The sequence below is a fragment of the Maylandia zebra genome, linkage group LG16, assembly GCF_041146795.1.
Source record: "Maylandia zebra isolate NMK-2024a linkage group LG16, Mzebra_GT3a, whole genome shotgun sequence".
Classification (NCBI taxonomy): Eukaryota; Metazoa; Chordata; class Actinopteri; order Cichliformes; family Cichlidae; genus Maylandia; species Maylandia zebra.
In genome coordinates, this window is record NC_135182.1 from 17,567,767 (window position 1) to 17,576,870 (window position 9,104).

Genomic DNA, 9,104 nt, shown 5'->3' on the forward strand with positions numbered 1-9,104 from the left:
CAGAAGTGGCCAAGTCACAGATTCAGGCTATGCAGTCAACAACTGCAGCCCAAGATACGTCAGTGGACACATTAAGAAAAATAACGGGACACATTAAATCAGGACACAGTAAAAACAAAACGAGCAACGACAAGCAAATGGTTTGTTACAAATGCGGCAACAAACACGCGCTCCGACAGTGTCCAGCCTATGGGGCAACATGCCACAAGTGTGGGAAAAATAACCACTTCTCAAAAGTATGCAGAGCAGGCGCAGAGAAAAGTAGAAACTACAAGAAAACAAAAACTATTAATAACATTGAGACTGATGGGGATTCACTGTACATTGGCGTGGTGTGCAGTGACAAGCACAAAACTGAAAGTTGGCATGAAAGTGTAACAATCGGAGACGTATCAGTCACCTTCAAGCTAGACACAGGTGCGGACGCAAATGTGCTCCCCAGATCAGTTTACAACAAGTTACCAGGGATGCCTCGGTTACAGCCCACAAAGACTGTACTCATAGCTTTTGGTGGAGCCCGCATACGTGCAGATGGTGTGGTGTCTCTTGAGTGTGAAGCACGGAAGCACAAGGCTGTGTTTGACTTTCTTGTATCAGGCCATGCAGATAAACCGATCCTGGGTGGACAAGCTTGTGAAGAGCTGCATCTGGTGAAACGAGTTGAGACCCTTGCCATAACATCCACTAAAACGAAACTAGCCAAACCACCTTCTACCAAGGAAGAGCTTGTGGAGATGTATGCTGATGTGTTCACAGGCTTAGGTGAGTTCCCTGGAGTTCACCACATACACACCGACCCAAATGCAACACCTGTGATTCATGCATGCAGGAACGTGCCTCTCTCCATAATGGACCCGCTGAAGAAGACGCTACAGGACTTACAAAACAGAGATGTCATAACACCTGTCAATGAGCCTACAGATTGGGTCAACAGTCTTGTCGCCACACAGAAGAAGAACGGAACACTAAGGGTGTGTTTGGACCCTTGTGATCTGAACCAAGCAGTTAAACGCCAACACTACTCCATCCCCACACACGAGGACGTTCGCAGCAAGCTAGCAGGAAAATCCATCTTCACCATATTGGATGAAAAAGATGGATACTGGCAGATCAAGCTGGACGAGCCGTCATCAAAGCTTTGTACCTTTAACACACCTTGGGGCCGGTATCGCTTCCTCCGGCTCCCATTCGGGATCAAATCCGCCAGCGAGGTTTTTCAACAAAAGAATTGTGAGACTTTTGGCAACATTCCTGGTGTATTTATCATTGCAAATGATATGATAATTGCAGCTACATCAGAGCACGAACACAATGAAATCCTGCAGAAGGTCATGGAGAAAGCAAGAGCAGCTAACGTGAAGTTTAACAAGGACAAAATTCAGTTCAAAGTTGACACAGTGAAATACATGGGCCATATCATCACAGCAGCAGGGCAGAAAGCAGATGTTTCAAAGATCAAAGCTATTGTCGACATGCCGACTCCAGAAGACAAACAAAGCCTTCAGCGTCTGCTGGGAATGACGAAGTTTTTGGCACAGTACATTCAAAATGAAGCATCACTCACAGCACCTTTAAGACAGCTACTCAAAAAGGACACAGCGTGGCAGTGGCAGCCACACCACACAGCAGCGTTACAGATGCTCAAGGCGACGCTCACACAAGCACCAGTGTTGAGATTTTATGACCACAAGAAACCATTAACATTGCAGGCCGATTCTTCAAAAGATGGGCTGGGTGCATGCCTATTACAAGAAGGGCAACCTGTGTGCTATGCGTCACGAGCACTCACAGACACAGAAAAAAGGTATGCACAAATAGAAAAAGAGTTGCTAGCCATTGTGTTTGCCACTAAACGATTCCACCAGTATGTCTATGGAAGACCAGTGACCGTGCAGTCTGATCATAAACCCCTGGAGGCGATAATGCGTAAGCCGCTATGCAAGGCACCAGCAAGGTTACAAGGAATGCTGCTGCAACTACAGAGATATGATCTCACCGTCACATACACCCCCGGCAGAGACATGTTCATAGCCGATGCACTTTCACGTGCCACAACCACCAGTGACAATGAAAATGTGAGTGAAAGCACAAATGATGAAAGAGTTGTGTATGCTCTGGAGGCCACAGCAGCATTGAGTGAGAAAACACTGAGTGGCCTGAGAACGGCAGTTGCAGCAGACAGCGTGCTACAGGCTGTGTGTGGAAGACACTTCAACGGATGGCCAGCTAAAAGGAAGAGTTTAGACAGAACACTCCACAGCTACTGGCCTATGAGACACAATATCAGTATCCACGATGACATTATTATGATAGGGGACAAGATTGTAATACCCCAAAGCTTCAGACAAGTGATCCTGGAGAAGTTGCATTTCGCTCACCAAGGTGTACAGCGCACAAAAGCCAGAGCAAGAAGAGTACTGTACTGGCCTGGCATGTCACACGATATAGAGACTATGCTTGAAAAGTGTGAACAATGTCAGCAAATGCAGCCAAAGAACCAGGCTGAGCCACTTATTCCACATCAGATTCCAGAGCTGCCATGGATGAAAATCGGAGCAGACATCTTCGAACTGAACGGTCAGCCATATCTTTTGTTAGTTGACTATTTATCCAAATACCCGGAAGTTCTTAACTTACCTGACAAAACGGCACACTCTGTGATTCAGAAGATGAAATCAGTCTTTGCAAGACACGGGATTCCCAAAGAGATGGTGAGCGATCATGTTCCATTTGCCAGCTACGAGATGAGATCGTTTGCAGCATCTTGGGAGATAAAGCTAACTTTTTCCAGTCCCGGTTTTCCTTCTTCAAATGGAATGGCGGAGCGAGCCATAAAGACTGTTAAACATGCACTTAAAAAAGCAATACGAACTGGAACAGATCCACATCTAGTGCTGTTATCTCTGAGGAACACTCCAGTCACAGGACTGAATGTGTCACCTGCACAAATGTTGATGGGAAGGGTTCTCCGCAGCACGCTGCCATGCGCCAGTGCTGTGTTGAGACGGTCAACCCCACAGAACATTCACGATAAAGTGCGTGGACTGCAGTCAAAGCGGAAATACCACTTTGATCAGCATGCAAGACCACTGCCTGTTTTGACCTCAGGCGATACTGTGCACATGCAAACACGGCGCGGTTGGGAGCCAGCTGTTGTAGCTCATCGGCGAGAGGAACCACACTCCTACACTGCGCAAACACCAGAGGGTGAGGTGCTCAAGAGGAACAGGAGACATCTGAGGAAAATACACCCAAGCCTGTTTAAGGACACATCCATGGACCCAGATGAACTGTCTGTTCACGCCCAAGAGCCAGTTGTGCCACCAGCAAGTGACACCCCACAACACTCTCGTCCTGCAAGTATGGACAATACACCCACATGCTACACACGCTGTGGCCGAGCAATAATACGCCCTGCCAGGTATAGAGACTAAGTGATTGGGAAACTTAAAGTCACTCTACCCTGTACCTGAGTTGTTCTGTACAAGTTAGATAACTGTTTTGTTGGAAAAGAGAGAAAATATGTCATGTTTCATATGGTCATTTTGACATGTCTCATCCAATTTGTCATGTGTTCATCTGTTTCAAAAACACTGCACTGATATGTATTTGCATTGTTCAAGTGATAGGCAATCTAAGGTGTGCTTTACTTAATGTCTCAAGAATATAATATTGTTAATGTTCCTACGATTTAAAAGGTGCATTTATGTTACAAAATATTGGAGTTAAGAGGTAGTATCTTTATCTCGGAAAAGAGGGATGTGGTATATTGTAATAAGCAGCAGCTATTACTACCTCCCACCAGTAGGTGGTACTGTGGTATTGTATGTGATTGAAAAGCGAGCTGAGTAAAAGAGACCCGACCTCCACCATAGCCTCGTCTCAGTCCTCTGTGCTTGATCTAAAGTTGACTTTGACCGCAACCCACGTTAAACCAGCAGTTGGTACAACGCTGCATAAAGTTACAACACCACCCTTCTAGATCCACCCCTGCCTGACACTCGCATGGAGGAGACACACCCCAGTTGTTGGTGCTGCAAAGCCGCCGGGAAATGGCTTTCCAGGCAGCTCACTATAACCCCGTGGCAGGCGGGGGCGGTTCTAGGATCAGAGCTTTGAGGGTGCTGAGCACCCAGAGAACTGCCCAGCCAGGCAAGAGAAACTTTACTCGTCACGATGAGACTTCTTCCCTGTCTCTGTCAGTCCCTGCATCCTTAAATGTCTCCAGTTGTCCCGAATTCTCTCTGACTGTCTCCTTGGTGCATTTAAACCCCTGTTCCTCCCTGTCCTCGTCTCCATTATCAGTCATCAGAGTTTTACCATCTCTGTGCAAGTCTGCAAATTTTGGGGGTGCTTGTAAATATAAGAAACTAACAAGAGTTTGAGGTACAGTGTTAAAAAATACAAGTAAAATAAAATAAAAATACTAATAAATAATATGTATGATGAACTGCAGATAAAATGGGTAAATTGAACTTTCGTTTTATTTATAAAATATTCAAACTCGAGAAATTCTCCAATTATAAAATAAATATATTAATTTAGTGAGCACCCCAAACTATTTGTATTTTTAAAAGAATGAATCAGCCAAGGAAGACACTGAAAAGAAGAAATGTCTGTAGTAAGGTAGAAGTGATTGATATGATATCTAACTTTGGGAAACCTTGGGTCCTTTCATTTTGCTTTCAAAAATCAAACTTTCTGAAATTTCACAACTGTGTGAAGTACACAGTCTTTACTGCAGTGAACCAATCAGTCCAACTTTACAATATAAAGCACACCACAGTGTTTAGGTGTTATTTTCAGAGGTGGTGATATAGTGTTGCAGTTCAAAGTTGCCTCTCTACACAAGTGAGTCACATGAGTGATTAAAGTATAGGAGACAGTTATTTGTCATATAATTATATTCCCACTTCACTTTCCATGTTTGAACAATGACAATTTGTTGTGAACCTGAAATATTGTATATATTACTTTCAAAATATTTTCTCAAAAAACATCATTCACATACATTTGTGTTGAGTTTCAACTGCAACAAACCACTTCCTCTTTTTTTTTTTTTTTTACAGCTCTTCCTCAGATACAAATAAAGCTGACAGTAAAGTTCAGGTCTGTTTCCCTCTCTGTCTTGCAGTCATGATATTCCAGCTAAAACGAGTGGTACTACTCTTCATTCAGCTGTTAGTGATGTGGCATGTCTTTGCAGGTAAAGAGCACATTTGTGTGGGTTTTTTTCTGTTAAGTAGATTAAATGCAGATATAATTTTACATTGACTGATTGTCTCCTTTAAACTTTAGAAATTGCTAAAGATGACCACAGAGCTTTGCTAGTGTCCACAGGAGATTCAGTGATGCTGACTTGCAACGTATCTGAGAAAAATGCAACACTTATCTCCTGGACCAACAAAAGATCTGTTTTTCAATATTCCATTGAGCTGAATCGCAACTTTTCAAATTTCTCATTTTATAGACTGAAAATAAACCATGGGTTCCCTACAGAGCTAATTATCTTTAGTGCTCAACCTGAAGATGAAGGAATTTATACATGTAGCATAACAGACAGACGTGGTGTAAACAGAATTACATGGAATTTAACTGTGTCTGAGAACCCCAAAGGTAGGTAGCAAAAAAAGGCAGATGAATCACTTTTAGTAAAGGTCAACCAAGAAATTTAAATTAATTAACTTCTGATTTAATGCAGATTCCACTTCATCCAAGTATAATTTTAAATGTATTATTTTCCTTTAACTTTAGAGATTCTTAAAGATGACCACAGAGCTTTGCTGGCGTTCAGAGGAGACTCAGTGATGCTGACTTGCAACATATCTGAGAAAAATGCAACACTAATCACCTGGACCAGCAAAAGATCTGTTTTTCACTATTCCATTGTGCTGAATCGCACACATTCAAATTTCTCATTTCACAGACAAAAAATAAATCACGAGTTCCCCACAAAGCTCATTATTTTTAGTGCTCAACCTGAAGATGAAGGACTTTATACGTGTAAGATAACAGACAGAAGTGGCATATACAGCATTACATGGAACTTAACTGTGTCTGAGAACCTAAAAGGTGGGTAGACAAAAAACACTGCCAATCACTTCAATAACCAATTTAAATGAATTCACTGCTGGGTTTTTTTGTTTTATACAGAATCCACTTCATCAAAGTATCTTCTACACATTCTCCCACCGGCAGTTGGATTATTTTTATGTGGCATCACACTAGCTGTCTTCCTCTGCAGGTAAGAAAAATCTTCCTGATGAATGCATGAACGTAGCTCTTTTCTGTTTGGCTGTAGAATCGTTGTCAGTATTTGTAAGACTGATTCAACCATGAAGCTCAAAGACCATTTTTTATTGTGTCTGCCTGAATTTTAAAAAAAAAATCACGTTGACCATGCAGTTTAGTTTATTTTTATGACCAGGTTTTGAAACGTTTGGAGGCTGCACCAAATAAGAAAAAGACTAAATAATAATATCACTATATTAGGAGCCACAGGCTGGATGTTCATACCAGAAGAAGAACGCAGCTGAAAAATCTCTCATCGCTTCCAGCTCTGCCAGTAAACATGGCAAACTGTGATGGAGCAAAATACCAAAACTGCATCCATCGACAGCGAGTGTGTTCAATAAAAAATAAAACACAGAATAAATGTGTCTGGATGTATGTAGTTTCTTTTATTACTCACCAACTTATCATTTCATATTGAGATACTTTATTATTTTTCCTTCAAATTTATTCAAGGCTTGAAGAACACCAGAATTATCAAGTTTGAGCTGAACTTAAGTTTACATTTTTTTTTTATTTCTGTAAGAACTGTAAACTTCTAAATTTAAAGATTTGAATCACCCTCTGTGCTTTTTGTTGGCCCTTTTTGTATACATTGAGAGAGAGAAAAGGAAATGAAAGTCGTGAAGAAGTGGTAAAAGTGGTTAAAGTGCTCAGAGTTATTCACTGACTCTGGGGACATTTTCTTTGTGGTACACATTCAACGTTCATGTTTCCACTCTGAAACAAGAACAGTACCTTTAGTTCTTCCAGTGGGTGGCAGGGTTATATTTTTTATATATATTGTTATAAAATATATTTAAAATGTATTTTAAAATATTTTTATTTTTATGTATATTATTTATTCATTTGTCAAATTCACAACTCAAAATGTATGTTGTCCACCAAAGTGGACATGTAAAAAACTCTTTGAATAGGACATGTTGAAAAAAATGAACATTTTTTCTTTTTTTCATGCCTCGAGGTTGTCATAATTCATGCATGAAAGGTTAAAAACACAGAAGAAGCACTGAGTCTTGGTACCAGAGCTGTCTCGGTTTGGGGAAAAGATTTTACTGGAACATACAAAACTACTGAGATGCACTCCCCAAATTGATGATATTCACAGCTGTAAATCAAGGCTTGGTACACAGGAAATTCAAAGTTCAAAAAGACACCCGGAATGCTGCATACATGAGAAAACAAATCTCTAAAAAAGCCCCTAAACAAACAAAAAAACATATAAGTCATATATAAAGTTCTGACTTATTTTTCATTAGATTCTGCTCCAGGACCCCGAACCACGACCTTCATGAGATCGAGATCTTGAGTTTTGTACAGTATCATGTTCAGCTGGAAGGAAAGGTTAGAGGAACTTTATTATTACTCAGATTTTCATTTCTCAAGTGTTTCAACTCATATCTTCTCTTACCTACCTTCATGCTTGCTATTTTTCTTTTTAAAGATTAAGTTTACGTACAATTTCAATCCATAGGTGGTCCCTCCACAACCTCAAAGTTTTGCAGTGTACAGGACAGGAATCACTTTGAGAGACTCAGTTCAATCTGTGGCTTTTAGTGTGCTGACAAGAAGAAAGTCCAGATAAAAGCTGAAAAGGAAACAAGTGGAAGGAGAGCTCAGGAGAAAGGTCACATTGAGTTTGAAAACATTACACATTTCTTTGAAACCTCATATAGACTTCTTTTTCCCCCTTTTTGTGTGTATAATTTTATGTAAAAACATTTGATTTTCATTGTTAATTTTGACTGTTTTGTTACATTTTGCTAGTTTCTTCTGTTTCAAATTTATTATTTTTTGTTATAAAGGTATTAAGTTAGGCTTTGGCTCTTGATTATTATTATTATTATTACCTGATTATTTTCATAAAGCTGAAAATGGATATATATACATATATATACAATTTCCAAGTAGTATAAGTAAGTATATAACAAGCATAAAACTAAAGTCATTCAGTCATTAATTATGACTGTTGTGTAAAGATCTCCAGGTAACTTGCTGGTGATTTTCAAAGCGATCTGGACTGACATTTGTGCTGCTACAACTAACACTTTCTGTATCTGCAAATAATATCTGAACATTTGACATTTTTGGTCATTTATCTGACACTGTTGTCTCAGAGCAAGAAGGTCATGAGTTTGAATACACCACCTGGCCGTGATCTTTCTATGTGGAGTTTGAATGTTGTCTCCAGATACTCTGACTTCCTCCTACAGTTCAAAGGCTTGCTGTTAGTGATATTAGGTTAATTGGTGATTCTAAATTGCACATAGGTGTGAATGGGAGTGTGAATGTCTGTCTTCAGGTTCCAGCTCAAAAAACTGAATTGGATCTGTTATGACACAATATGTCACTAAATTGATATGTTGATAAGCATGATTTAAAAGATGGCCTTAAGCTTTTGTGTGTCTGAAGTTAAAACTGAGTTTTTATTTTCAAAATAAGCTATCTTTTTCTTTTTATACAAAGAAGTGGCTTGTTGTTGCAACATTTTTACCTGTGCTGGATTATGGAGATATTCTCTATTTGAATGTTTCTGCTCAATGTCTTCGAATGGTTGATACTGTCTCTCATGCTTCTCTAAGGTTCATCACTAATCGTAAGTTTCAGACTCACTAATGTGAGTTATACTGTTCAGGTAGGATGGCCTGCTGTTGGAGGAACTCTCACCTACACAGTTTTATATATAAGGCAATACTTGGATTTTTGGCTTCCTATACATGTTTCCTGCTTGCAATGAAACATGCTGGTCGTTATTCTCTTCGTCTGCAATGTTACTTGTTGCATTCTTTTCCATTTGCCCGAACTGAACTTAG